Below are 9,282 nucleotides of genomic sequence, written 5' to 3'. Positions count from 1 at the left end.
AAGCTTATGGTTGGAAGCTGGTGTTGAAACTTGGGGTTAGAAGTTGGTCTTGAAACTTGGGGTTAGGGTTAGGGTTGGGGTTAGGGTTAGTGTATTGGGGTTAGGGTTATAGGTAAAGGTGAAAAGTTTGGTACCTTTGTACCAAAGGGAGGGGCTCATGGGTGTTATGGATGTTTGCGAGTCTAAGCTTGGGGTTGGAATATGGTGTTGAAACTTGGGGTTAGAAGTTGGAGTTGAAACTTGGGGTTGGAACTTGTGGTTGGGGCTGTGTACTCTAAGTTCCCTTTCAATTGTGGACATTCGTCCTTGTTTTCATAAATTTGGAAGCTCTTTGCACCCTTTGCATGAATAGAGGCACCCTTAGAGATAAAGAGCTAGCTTTTACCTCTCTACTCTGTACTTGGACATTTAGGGCTAGATCCTTTTTGTACAGAGCGGAGCTTCTCCTCATGGCATGCTCCAAGCGACCAGGCTCTACTGTCTGTCCTCCGTAAAGGGGTAATGCCTTCTTTCCCACATTACAGTCGAGCCGAAGCTAGCAGACGGGACAGTAGCGAAAAGCTTATCTCCTGCCTTACTGATCAAAATTCAGTGCATGCATTCTGTAGTGCGGGGGCTCTAACTTACCTTTACTTACCTCTTGCTGGGATTACGCTGAGATGTCCATGGTCCATCCCACTGTTTCAAATAAAGTTTTGAATTGTTTAGAGTGCTTTGTTATAGTAATACAAATAGATGAAATCGTGCCCACTTAGATAATCTGTAAATAAACTAAAATGATTTTGTGGAAATAAAAGGAAACACACAACATAAAAAAATATATATTTTATTATTGATTCACTGTGGGATGTATATAAGGCACAGACAATAAATACAACATATAGATATAGAAAGGGGGGGTCACACAGAAGGGGTCACTATGGATCCAGCTATGTACTTAAGATACAGACAATTAATACAATATATAGATGGTGTCAGGAAGGCATACAGAAAGGGCCACTGAGGATCCAGCTACAGTATGTACTTAAGGTACAGATAATAAATACAATATATAGATGTAGAGGAGGGGACCCTCGGGAACTTACAGAAGGGGCTACTGAGGGTCCAGCTATGTACATAAGGTACAGACAATAAATACTATGTATAGATGTAGCTAGGGAAAACATGAAAAAGGGGCCACTGAGAAACGGGCTATGTACAAAAGGTACAGGCAATAAATAGAATTATATATCTATATTGCTGGGGACACATAGAAGGGAGGTGGAGCTAGTGTACAAAACAATGTACCCGCCTTTCATACAGCTTAATGGCCCTGTTAAGGGCACATAGAAATGATGTCAGCTGGAATCTGCTCATTGGTGTGCTGCAAAGTGGGCAGGGAAGCTGGGCTGGGTGACTTCAGCTTGTCAGTGAGACATTTCTAAGGCCAGCCTATATTGTAGGCATGCTTGCTAATCAACAAAAGAGAAGCAATGTTACTAATGCAAACTGGTCTAGACTTCCCAGCATGCTCCATGAGCCAGGAAGTAAGCTGTGCTATAGCTGGGGGGGTACATAGAAGGGGCAACAGAGGATCAAGCTATGTACATAAGATACAGGAAATAAATTATATGTATGTATGTATATATATATATATATCAAACTCAACAGTAGAAAGCACTCACAGCTATAGCATCAATCAAGTCAGTGATTTATTTCAGCAAACCATCTATGTGTTTCGATCACCACAGGATCGTCATCAGGATGATAGAGAGGAAGTGAAGTGTCAGGTTAAAAACCAGCAGTAAAAATTCAGTGTTTATACAACATTAACCCATTCAATACCATGTGCAAAGTGCAATCAAATACCAGGCACTTAAAAATCTCCATATGATCAAAAATAGAATAATTATCAAATATCTAGACTCATGATAATACATAAACTAGGACATATCCCATATATATCAATGTAGTAAGCCACATGGCAAAACTCATAGTGAAATATAATTTTAAAACACATATAAGTCAATCTATCAAGACACACGACAAAGTCACATATCATGTCTAAAAATTTAGTTTATAAATATCACCATTATCTTCAATACTCATCTAAACTCATGATAATGCATAAACTAGGACATATCCCGTATATATCAATGTAGTAAGCCACATGGCAAAGCTCATAGTGAAATATGATTTTAAAACACATATAAGTCAATCTATCAGGACACATGACAAAGTTATATGTCATGTCTAAAAATTGAGTTTATAAATATCACCATTATCTTCAATACTCATCTAAACTCATGATAATACATAAACTAAGACATATCCCATATATATTAACGTAGTAAGCCATATGGCAAAACTCATAGTGAAATATGATTTTAAAACACATATAAGTCAATCAATCAAGACATATGACAAAGTCACATGTCAAGTCTAAAAATTGAGTTTATAAACATCACCATCAACTTCAATACTCATCTAAACTCATGATAATACATAAACTAGGACATATCCCATATATATCAATGTAGTAAGCCACATGGCAAAACTCATAGTGAAATATAATTTTAAAACACATATAAGTCAATCTATCAAGACACATGACAAAGTCACATGTCATGTCTAAAAATTGAGTTTATAAATATTACCATTAACTTCAATACTCATCTAAACTCATGATAATGCATAAACTAGGACATATCCCGTATATATCAATGTAGTAAGCCACATGGCAAAGCTCATAGTGAAATATAATTTTTAAACACATATAAGTCAATCTATCAGGACACATGACAAAGTCACATGTCATGTCTAAAAATTGAGTTTATAAATATTACCATTAACTTCAATACTCATCTAAACTCATGATAATCCATAAACTAGGACATATCCCATATATATCAATGCAGTAAGCCACATGGCAAAGCTCATAGTGAAATATAATTTTAAAACACATATGAGTCAATCTATCAAGACACATGACAAAGTCACATGTCAAGTCTAAAAATTGAGATTATAAATATCATTTTTGTGAGCACCCAGCTGTTGCCCCAATACTGGTGAGTGCCGATTCTTTACAAGAGTATATATATATATATATTTATTGCTGTGGTGCACAGAAGGGGCCACTGAGGATACGGCTATGAATATAAGGTACAGACAATAAATACAATATATAGATGTAGCTGGGGTGCACACACACACACAGTGAGAATCTGGCTACGTAGATAAGGTACAGACAATAAATAGAATATATAGACACACAGAAGGAGCCATGACTGGGCTCTGAGCTGTGGCTGGGGAGTAGCTAAACACACAGAAAGAATACACACAGCCAGCAATAAGAAATAGTGACAGTCAGGCTTACCTTGCAGGCCTAATCTGTGATCTCCAAGCTGCTGTGCTCCCATTACTTCTACTTCCTTCCCTTACTGCTTGGTAAGTAGGAAGAGGAGGAGATACAGAGCCCGCCTAGTGATTTGAAAAAATGGAGGGAATTACACTGATTGGTGGAGGTGGAGCTAGTGTACAAAACAATGTACCCGCCTTTCATACAGCTTAATGGCTCTGTTAAGGGCACATAGAAATGATGTCAGCTGGAATCTGCTCATTGGTGTGCTGCAAAGTGGGCAGGGAAGCTGGGCTGTGTGACTTCAGCTTGTCAGTGAGACATTTCTAAGGCCAGCCTATATTGCAGGCATGCTTGCTAATCAATAAAAGAGAAGCAATGTTACTAATGCAAACTGGTCTAGACTTCCCAGCATGCTCCATGAGATAATAGCAGGAAGTAAGCTGTTCAACCTGGGTGCATTTTGTTGCTGCAGTAAAAATATAACATTTTAAAATAAACTGTAAACCATTTCATTTGATTAGAGCAGTAACAGACATCTTACCTCTTCTGTGAAACCAAAGCACTGAGGAGGGACCAGACCAAATGACAGAATATAGAAGGGGGGGTTAGGGAAAGTCCATTAAGGCCTAAAGTCTGGCAAAGATTCTACTCAGTGTTTAGCACTGATATTTACACAGGAGTTAGCTGGTCAGTCAGAAATTATTTATAACTTAGTTAGAACCTAGTAAACAGTAAAACAGATTGCTGCAGTAAGAAATAATCTTTAAAATAAACTGTAAACCTTTTGAGTAACAGACATCTTACCTCTTCTGTGAAACCAAAGCACTGAGGAGGGACCAGACCAAATCACAGAATATACGGGGGGGGGGGGGGGGTTAGGGAAAGTCCATTAAGGCCTAAAGTCTGGCAAAGATTCTATTCAGTGTTTAGCACTGATTTTTACACAGGAGTTAGCTGGTCAGTCAGAAACTATTTATAACTTAGTTAGAACCTAGTAAACAGTAAAGCAGGTTGCTGCACTAAGAAATAATCTTTGAAATATAGTGTTAAACATTTGATTTGAGCAGTAACAGACATCTAACCCAAGCACCAGGGTTGCTAGATTCATTTTTCCAAATGAGCCAAAGTCAGTTCTAAAACCAGCCCAACACTAGCCACTTTAAAAGTAGCCCAATATGTGCAATGAAGAAAATTCTAAAAAAAAAAATTAAATTAAAAAAAGTATGTTACTGTGCCCAGTCTAGCCGGGAAGTTTGTCACTACAGAAATAGATTCTGAATGTTTCATTAACCCCAGACATCACATACATATTGGTGCGTTGAACTACAACTCTCAGCGGTGCAAAGATATCCTGAGAATTATAGCTTAATGATCAGCTGCAGAACTGCCCCCACATCACAGTAGAATGTAATAGTACAATTACATAACCGGGAGCAGGGAGCAGTTTGCAGAACATACAAGTGGAACCTGAAACAGTAAAAAGGAATACACAACGGAGCCTCTGTCTATACTGTCCCATTGCATGCTGGGTATTGTAGTTTTATATTAATCCTAACTGTAGGTTTATTGTTAGATAAAAACTACATTACCCAGTATGCAGTAGAACAGGCGCACTAGGGGGAAAAAACTTTGGCTAGTACAACCCCGCCAAGGCTCCAAAAAAACCCCCAAACTGTACCTTGGCGGGTTTGTACATCGGAAACCCACCAGGGCATTAAATTTGTATCCCAGGTTGGTAAAAAAAAAATACGACAACCAAGCAAACATGCAAAGCATGTTTTACTCATTCTACTCAGTGTATTAGGGTTAGGGCTAACCCTAACCCTAATACACAGCAGGAAATGGGCGGAGCTTGAAATTCTGATGCTTCGGTCTGGGCTTGCTCTGTCAGGCCAGCCCCAGGCTTCATCAAGATCTAGGCCTGGTGGTTTGGCTGCTAAGAGCCAGCGTGAATATGAAGCAGATGGCCAGGAAAAACAACTTTATGGCCCAGCAGATGATGTTACTATGGATTTACCTGCACTGGGTAAACACGGCTGCCTTTATTAGGGCTTACCAGAAGAAAAAGGCTGAGAGTGAGTCCCTTAAAGCCCAAATTAAGTGGAAGAAGGGGGAGGGCAGCAGGATGACCAGCAGTGCCAGACCCAGAAAGAAGCAGGAGATTGCTGCCCTCCAGGAGAAGCTGGAGGAGCTGGAGGCAGACGTATCTCTCCTGGGGCAGAGGATTGGGCCTGTGAGGAAGGCCTTTGACAACCAGGACAAGTTTAAGGAGAGGGAGGAGAGGAGGCAGAGGGACAAGGACCTGCTGAAAATGAAACACCGCTCCATATCGGTGCCATCCGGTGATGAGAGTGCAGCACCCTCCTCCAGGTACAGTGTCTCCCTGGGACCCAATCCCTCTCCTTCCCAGAGCCCTGTGGCCCCCTCTGGCTCCCCCGGGCTACTCACTGAAATAAAGGCCCTGGAGTCACCCACCCTGAGGCCACAGAACTTCTGTGAGTTCTGTGGGGCTGAATCCTGTGGGGGTATGGCAGTGCCTGTACCCAAGGTGCCCCGTTTATCAGTGCCAAACACTGTACCTGTGAGTTCTGTGGCTCCCCCAGGCTACTCAGTGAAATAAAGGCCCTGGAGTCACCCACCCTGAGGCCACAGAAGTTGGTTTTCTCAGCGGATGAGATTGGGGGCATTGATCCTAAGGAGAAAGTTAAAGGCGCAAGAAAAAGTATAAAAGCCAAACAAACCTCATCCTTTGTTTTTCAGAGGAGGATTTCCCTGTATTACTGGCTCCTGAAGGCCCGGCTCCTGTTCCTGCTACTCAGGGGGGCCCTCCAGGTAAGCCTGCTACCTCTGGTACTGTGGGTGCCCTGTCTGCCTCTGCCCCCATGGAATCTTGTACCGCGGCCTCTGGCTGCCCCCCCCCGTGACTCTGGGATGGAAACTGCAAACTGTGTCTCTAAACCATCTTCCTCTGCTGAGAGCTCTGGGGAAGGGCAAATGTGCAGCCCAGGCATCATTCCATGTACTGTTGTTCCTTCTGTGCTGTCACATCCAGCCATGTATACACGGGTGCCTACAACTCCCATCATCCCCTCTGGTTCTTTTGAGGCTACGGAGAACTCTGCCATGTGCACCCATAACATCATTCCATGTACTGACATTCCTTCTGTCCTGTCACATTAGGGAGCAGCCCTGTATACACAGGTGCTTACAACTCCCATCATCCACTCTGATTTCTCTGAGGCGGTAAACCCAGCAGAGACTGTACCTGACCAGTTTGAGGATACAGTTGACATCAGGGGAGAAGAGGTCTCTGGCAGGAAAGTCCTGCACTCTTCTGCAAAAGTGCTTTCATCTCCCATCATCCTCTCCAGTCCAGCTACAGGGACAGTGAGCCATCGGTCTGTGGATGTTATTGGCACTGTGGAAGGAGAACTCTGTGGCAGGCAGCTCTGGAATGTATTGACTACAACTCCCATGATTCCCTGTGGTGCAACGGATTTGGTTGCAGTTTAGAAAGACACTGAAACCAGGCGCAGAGGGGCTGTTAAAAATACATTTTGCAAAAAACCTTGGTGAGTTCTGAGAAGGTTACGGGGAAATCACCTCCTACTGACAATCCCACTACTTTGTCTCTTTCCCCTGAGCAGGGCCACAGGTCTGTCCTTTACCCCCAGGTTATAGTCATCAAAGCCAAACAACCTCCAGCCAATGAGGGGGCTCCAAATGCTCCTGCTAATGTTGTATCTGTGGCTGATGGCTGTGCTGTGAGTTCTGTGGGGCTGAATCCTGTGTGGGGTATGGCAGTGCCTGTACCCGAGGTGCCCTGTGTATCAGTGCCAAACACTGTGCTGTGAGTTCTGTGGGGCTGAATCCTGTGGGGGTATGGCAGTGCCTGTACCCGAGGTGCCCTGTTTATCAGTGCCAAACACTGTGCTGTGAGTTCTGTGGGGCTGAATCCTGTGGGGGTATGGCAGTGCCTGTACCCGAGGTGCCTGGTGTATCAGTGCCCAACACTGTGCCTGTGAGTTCTCTGGGGCTGAATCCTGTGGGGGGTATGGCAGCGCCTGTACCCGAGGTGCCCCGTTTATCAGTGCCAAATACTGTGCCTGTGAGTTCTGTGGGGCTGAATCCTGTGGGGGTATGGCAGTGCCTGTACCCGAGGTGCCCGGTGTATCAGTGCCAAACACTGTGCCTGTGAGTTCTGTGGGGCTGAATCCTGTGGGGGTATGGCAGTGCCTGTACCCAAGGTGCCCCGTTTATCAGTGCCAAACACTGTACCTGTGAGTTCTGTGGCTCCCCCAGGCTACTCAGTGAAATAAAGGCCCTGGAGTCACCCACCCTGAGGCCACAGAAGTTGGTTTTCTCAGCGGATGAGATTGAGGACATTGATCCTAAGGAGAAAGTTAAAGGCGCAAGAAAAAGTATAAAAGCCAAACAAACCTCATCCTTTGTATTTCAGAGGAGGATTTCCCTGTATTACCGGCTCCTGCAGGCCCGGCTCCTGTTCCTGCTACTCAGGGGGGCCCTCCAGGTAAGCCTGCTACCTCTGGTACTGTGGGTGCCCTGTCTGCCTCTGCCCCCCATGGAATCTTGTTTTCCCCGGCCTCTGATGGGTCCTGATGTAAACTCTAAGTCACCCCCACGTGGGCTTTCACTCCCCCACATGGCATGGCTCTTATCAGCCAGGGATTAGAGCTGGGCATTCCAGGTTGTGAGGCCTATACTTCTGGCACATTAGGGAAGATTTTTGGGATACCTTGGCCTGCTTGATTAACCCTTACAGGCCTATATCATGACACTTGGCCCCTTTGGCCACTTGTTTGGTAACAGAATACTTGCTTAGTCTGGTCACAGGGTATACTTGTCCGCATACCGGTATACTGATATTGCGCAGTAAGTGTTCAGATCATCATATATATACATGCCTACTGTTATTCTCACTAAAGCAATGCCTTTACACTTACATTATATCATTTTCACATGAAATGAAATTTGCATTACTCAGCCGCTGTCCCGGATTTTTGTTTAAATGTCCCGCTCTTCAATTGCCCCTTGTGACTGTGACGTCATGATTAGACTGCTCTGGGAAGCACAGAAAGAGTGCGATGTGAACGCTGCGACTGACATTCCAAACCAACAGGATGGATTTATTGCTCTTTTATGGCTCCTTCTCCCCTGCTGTCAGTATGTATGTTAGTTGCAGCTCATTACGGAAGCCTCCCTGTCTCCCACCCCTACCAATTCCTCCCCTCTTCCCGGTACAAGTTTCACTATGCTGTTTACCTGCTACCCACTACACTTCTTTGACTGCTGAGCTGTCTCCTTGTAATAACCTCCCTACCCAGAGTTATCCTGAAACTTTAGGCCAGCATTTCTTCAACCCCAGTCTTCCTTACAGGTATAGGACAAGACCCTGATGGTGGTCAGTGTATCATCTATAATACCACCTGCAGGTTAATTAGCTTAACAACTCCCTGCACTCATTAATATCTAAAATACATTCTACAGCACTATTAAAAGTATTGCTGAAAGGATATTGCCTTATACTTCTCATTGTATTTACACACTGTACACTGTAATGCTTGTGCAACAATGAGTGTCATGACGTGCTGGGGGACTCTTACTGCTGCAGTCACAAAATGCAGGTTGCACAGTGTGTTGTGGAAAGCTTACTAGTGTCATAGAATGCTTAGTGCCACAACATGTTATGAATTGGTGGGGGCTACTGTATTTTCTTGCATTTGATACTGCCATTCTAACCATGGAAAAGGTGTGTGTTTATGAAATGGGCGTGGCATGAAGTAGGCGTGGCATGAAGTTTCACCACACCCCACACCGAAGATTTTTTTGTCCCTCTTTGGAATTTTCAAATGTTAGGAGGTATGTTGTAATGAACCAATATTACTATTTTATTATGTACATGTCATGTCTCCAGCATAGCT

The 9,282-nt window shown here is 43.7% G+C and overlaps 1 long non-coding RNA gene across 2 annotated transcripts; it reads right to left on the bottom strand.

The window, feature by feature from the left end:
- Positions 1–810: 810 nt before the first annotated feature.
- On the bottom strand, positions 811–4,215 carry LOC101731736. 2 transcript variants are annotated; one of them, XR_004220717.1, is made up of 3 exons: positions 4,145–4,215; positions 3,356–3,459; positions 811–1,451 (listed from the first exon to the last, which is right to left on the bottom strand). It is a non-coding gene; the product is annotated as an uncharacterized LOC101731736 (long non-coding RNA). The 2 variants fall into 2 exon arrangements; XR_004220716.1 differs by lacking the exon at positions 4,145–4,215 and adding an exon at positions 3,882–3,982.
- Positions 4,216–9,282: the final 5,067 nt, after the last annotated feature.

Source organism: Xenopus tropicalis, chromosome 10 (genome assembly GCF_000004195.4).
Source record: "Xenopus tropicalis strain Nigerian chromosome 10, UCB_Xtro_10.0, whole genome shotgun sequence".
In the NCBI taxonomy this organism is placed as follows: domain Eukaryota; kingdom Metazoa; phylum Chordata; class Amphibia; order Anura; family Pipidae; genus Xenopus; species Xenopus tropicalis.
The sequence above is the reverse complement of the archived record's forward strand: the minus strand, read 5'-3'. Positions and strand labels throughout refer to the sequence as shown.